The sequence below is a fragment of the Physeter macrocephalus genome, chromosome 18 (assembly GCF_002837175.3).
Source record: "Physeter macrocephalus isolate SW-GA chromosome 18, ASM283717v5, whole genome shotgun sequence".
In the NCBI taxonomy this organism is placed as follows: domain Eukaryota; kingdom Metazoa; phylum Chordata; class Mammalia; order Artiodactyla; family Physeteridae; genus Physeter; species Physeter macrocephalus.
In genome coordinates this window covers 142,869-147,630 of record NC_041231.1, presented here as the reverse complement: position 1 = coordinate 147,630, position 4,762 = coordinate 142,869, and the positions used below count along the sequence as shown (strand labels likewise).

Here is a 4,762-nt window from a genome sequence, read left to right as displayed (position 1 = left end):
ATGGATGGATGGATGGATGGATGGATGGATGGATGGATGGATGGATGGATGGATGGATGGATGGATGGATGGATGGATGGATGGATGGATGGATGGATGGATGGATGGATGGATGGATGGATGGATGGATGGATGAATGGATGGATGGATGGATGGATGGATGGATGGTTGGTTGGATGGTTGGTTGGAGGGTAAATAGCTTTGAATCCTGGCTCTTCCACCTTTATTCTGCGATCACTGGCAAATCAGTTAGCCTCACTGAACCTCGGCTTCTCACGGCTAGAATCAATGGATATAGTGTGGCCCAGAACACGCTCCATTCGTTGTTGGTCTTTCTCGCTGGACAGCACATCCTTCAGTCCTGTCAGTCACACCCCCAGCTCTATTTCTTGCGCCTGGCACAGTATCCAGCATGCAGTAGGTGCTCAATACATATTCTGTTGAAAGGACAACTACCCTAAAAGCTGACGTCACAGCAGAGATGCCCCAGCTTGTCCGCGTCTCTCCCCACTTCGCCAGCGCCTTCAGTGTGTATTTTGCTCCTCTTCTCTGCAAAAGAGCTAAAAACCTCAGTACCCCCCTCCACCCCATCCCCACCCCTGCCCGGTGCCCCGGGCCGGATGGCAGGCCACGATGTGTGTGCCTCGAGAAATAAGAAGGAGGGATGCTGGAATGACAGTGTGGCCTGGAGGATCCCTGACCTGCTGGGACGGGAGCCAGCCTTGCAGCCCCTCACACCCTGCTAGTGGCTGGAGAAGCTCTGAGCCTGGCGGGGCCCTCACTTGAAGGAGATGTGACCTCCATTTGGTGCCATTTGGTGGCAGTCCCTGGAGAAGTCCGCTGTGCTCTGGAGCAGACCCCCTCAGGGCTGCAGGGAGCCACCTGGACCAGGCACTGCGGGGTCGGGAAGGGAGGCTGGGAGGGAAGCTGGTGTGATGCAGGGAAGCAAGGCTGGTTGGCCTCACTGGGCTGCTCACGGCTGGGGCACCAGGGCCTCTGTTTCCTCACCTGTCAAACGAGGGATGAAGCCATACCCCTTCCTTAGGTGGGCACCACTGTAGCCCCTTCAGTGCGCTCCACGACCAGGTGAAGTACAGGCAGGTGCAGCCCGGTCTCAGAAAGAAAAAGCACAGTTTTACTCTCAGCTGATCACACACGTTCCCCGTGTCCAAAGGCTGGCACCACGTGCTGGGACTTCCCCATCACGGCCACCTGTGCAGGAGCCGGGGGGTCTCGACTCTCTCGACCTGTCTCTCTGTAGGTCTTTTCCACCCTCTGCCCCCCGCTTCCCAGGGGACCGACTTCACCCTGAGCATAAGGCCCGGGGCGCGGGGAGCAGCCACTCCGGGGAAGGAGGAGCAGCTCCGGCTTCCTCTGCCTTCTCACAAAGAGTAGCTCTCACCCACACCCTGCATCCCACTATCAGCGACCCTTCTCCTCACTTCCATGACGTCTCATTATCGGAGGAATGGCCAGGACCGAGGTGGCGACGGTGGGAGGTCCTACAGACGTGAGATGCTCAGGGTCTGTGGGTGGATTTCTGGTAGCGGGGGTAGAAGGAGAGAAGCCAGGGGCATGCCGAGGCTTCTGGATGGAGCCAGCAGAGGGTTTGTAGTGGGGTTTGCTGAGACAGGGAAGATGGCGTGGGGATGGCTGGGAAAGGATAGGGGAGAAAAATCCAGAAGTCCAGCTGGGCCATGAGCTGCTTGACATGTCTGGGAGACCCCAAAGGGAGATGTCAAGTGGCCTGCCGGATACGCGGGTCGAAGTTCAAAGGAGAGGTCACAGCTTCAGGGACAGACTTGGAAGTCATCAGCTTTAGGATATTTAAATCCATGGGAACTGATGAGATCACCCAGGGAGAAGGGTGGAGAGATAGGAGAAGAAACCCTGGTCCAACCCCCGAGGAACGCTCAAGACCGTAAGCCCCAGGGAGTGAGGGACCTTGCGTGTTTCAGGCATGCAGTCCTCCCAGCCCCAGAGCAGTGCCCAGCTCCTGGTAAATCCACTAAATGCTTGACATTTAGGGGGTCTGCAGGGGAGCAGCCTTGAGGCAGGAGGAAGAGGGGGGTAGGGGAGGAAGAGAAGCCTGGAGAAGAAAGTTCTGGAAGCAGGGGGTGGCCTCCTGGATGGGCAGGGGGTGGCCTCTGCCCAGGGAGAAGAGGACAGAGAAGCGGCTTGGATTCGGCAATACGCAGCTGGCTGTCCCCACCGATGAGGCCCTGGCTGGTGGGGTGGGCAGGCCAGGGGCAGTAGAGAAGTGGGAGCAGCTGTGGGGAGAGAGGTGGTGATGGACGACCCCTCAGATGGGAGGTAACTGGGTGATCTGTGGGCAAAGGGCACCCATTCAACAGAGGGGGAGAGACTGTGGGTGCTGTGAGGAGGGCGAGGTCAGGGGCAAGAAGCTCTTGGGAAGCGGGGAGGGGGACCTTCACAGGATGGGCAGCCAGGAGCTGAGGCCGGGAGGACCCTGCCTCCACCACCCCATTTCACACCCCGGGAGACTGAGGCTGGGGAGGAGCAGGGCTGTCGCCTCACCGTCAGGGAGGGGGCTGGGCTGCGCACTCAGGCTTGCCCTCCAGGATCCGTGCGACTTGGAGGTCCAGCCGGGGCTTCTGCCGTCCTCTCTCCTTTTCTCTATTTTCTGAATTTCCCACAAGGAAGCCTCCCGGCCTCTGGTGTTCCAATTGAAAACGAAAGGTCCTTCTCTTCCCGCCCCATCCCTGGCCAGCGCCCCCACCCCAACCCCGCCCAGCAGGGACCTCTGGACTCCCCAGTCCCTGCCCTTCTCCCAGCGCCTGCTTCCGGGCCCCAGGACGAATTCCTAGGGCCTGATGGTGCAGGGTGGGCAGTCCCACCTCCTGGGAGGTCACTGGTTCATGAATTGGAGGATCCTCCCAGCAAGAGGTGAAACCTGAGACCTGCGAGAAAAAGGCCAGGGCTGCCTGTGAAACCCAAGGCCAGACAAAGACGCCCAGCAGGAGGCCCAGGCTCAGGAATGGGGCGCAGCTTGGGGGCTCCGGGGAGGGTGGGCTGCCGGGCCCGAAGGGGAGGGGCCAGAGTTGGCCTTGGGCTTTCAGATCACAGATGCCCAACCTTGCGGGGGGGGGGGGTCCCTGGGGCCCAAATAGACCCTTCACAACACTCCCCAGAGGAAGGGGATAGGAAAGAGGGATGAGATCCCACCCCATAAGTCAGGACCTGGAGCCTGCTGGCCGTGGGGGCCACACCGCAGAGGTTGGGAGCCCTGCATTGAATGGGGGTCCCCCGTAGACCAGCCTTCCCAGGGGTCTCCATCTTGAGTCACTCCCTTGCCTGGGATCTAGCAGGAAATGTGGGCATCAAAAGGCCTGGGCTGTGTGACCGTGGGCACCTTGCTTGCCCTCTCTGAGCCTGTCGCCCTGTCTGCAAAGCCAGATTCCAGGAAGGAACGCACCGGGCACGGGCCCACTCCCTAAGTAGTTGCCATATCCTTATCCGGGGCAGATGTTAGGAATTCGAGCTGCAGGCCCAGGTCAGGGGCCAGCTCCCGGCTGCTCCCTTGCAGAATTCCGCCCACTCCGGGCAGGCAGCGGGGCGGGAGGGTGCGTCCAGGAGCAAATTGCATTCTTGAGGGGTTTTTTTTACAGTCTGCCCTCTTGTCCTTCCCCTTTTGTGTCCATCCCTTTCTTCTGCTGTTCTCTTCCGTGGCTCTTGGGCCTCCGAATTAGCTAAACACTGGGGCGGCAGCCGGGCTTGGAGCCTCGAGCCGACGCTAATCTGGTCTCCGCATTCGGAGGAAGAGGCGAGGCCTTTGTCCTCTGGGCAGCGCCTTCGCTGCTTGGCTCAGAAGTCTTCAAACAGCCCCCCATCCCCTGGCAAACCCCTTTTGCATAATCCACTGGAATCTGCCAGACAAAGGCTGCTTAGAAGTTAATTTGGGAAATAGGTAACCAGGGAAAGAAGGTTCCCTGGGCAAGAAGGGGGTCTGGCTGAAGCTGCCCTGTGGATAGATGTTCCCTGGGTATCTGAAGCATCAGTTCACGCCGAGCAAAGCTGGGTTTGGGCTCCGAAGCCCCAATGAGCAGTGTCTCGTCAGAGAATGTGGCCTGAGCCGCCCTGTGGCCTCTGGATGTTTCTAGGTGTGGGGTCGTTTGGGCTTCCAGGCAGCCAGTCAACCAGAGGGTTACTGGGGCTGCAGACCAGCTGGGCCGGGAGCTCTGGTCACCCAAGTTGCCGAGCGACCGAGGAGCTTTGGAAACCCTGGCCACCCTGTGCCACCGGCAGGCGACATATGCATCCTGCCTGGCCTGCTATGTCTGCGTGTTATAGCATATATTCCTTAGCTGTTCAGCAACCATCTGCTAAATGACTAAAGTGAGCCAGCACCGTAGGAACTGTGACTGCATCCTCGCGGGGCTGACGTTCTAGTGGAGGAGACCGAAAACAAGACAAATACACAAATCCAGAAGATGAGACAAAGGAAGGTAACTTGGGATGAGTTGTGACACCCAAAATTCATGTTGGAGTCCTAATCCCAGCACCCCAGAATGTGACTGTATTTGGAGATGGGACCTCTACAGAGGTAACCAAGTGAGGGTGAGGTCACTGGGGTGGGTCCTAATCTCACAAGAAGAGGAGGTCAGAACAAAGACACACACAGAGAGATGACCCTGTGAGCACACAGGGAGAAGGCGGCCGTCTACACGCCGAGGAGAGAGGCCTGGAACAGACCCTTCCCTCAAAACCCTCAAAAGGAACCAGCCCTGCTGACTGCTCGGTT

General features: G+C 58.7%; 1 long non-coding RNA gene across 2 annotated transcripts; it reads right to left on the bottom strand.

Annotated features, from left to right (window-relative positions):
* Positions 1-111: 111 nt before the first annotated feature.
* Positions 112-2,672, bottom strand: LOC102996340 (uncharacterized). 2 transcript variants are annotated; one of them, XR_002893273.3, is made up of 3 exons: positions 2,539-2,672; positions 1,009-1,113; positions 112-549 (listed from the first exon to the last, which is right to left on the bottom strand). It is a non-coding gene; the product is annotated as an uncharacterized lncRNA (long non-coding RNA). The 2 variants fall into 2 exon arrangements; XR_447542.3 differs by lacking the exon at positions 2,539-2,672 and adding an exon at positions 1,443-2,511.
* Positions 2,673-4,762: the final 2,090 nt, after the last annotated feature.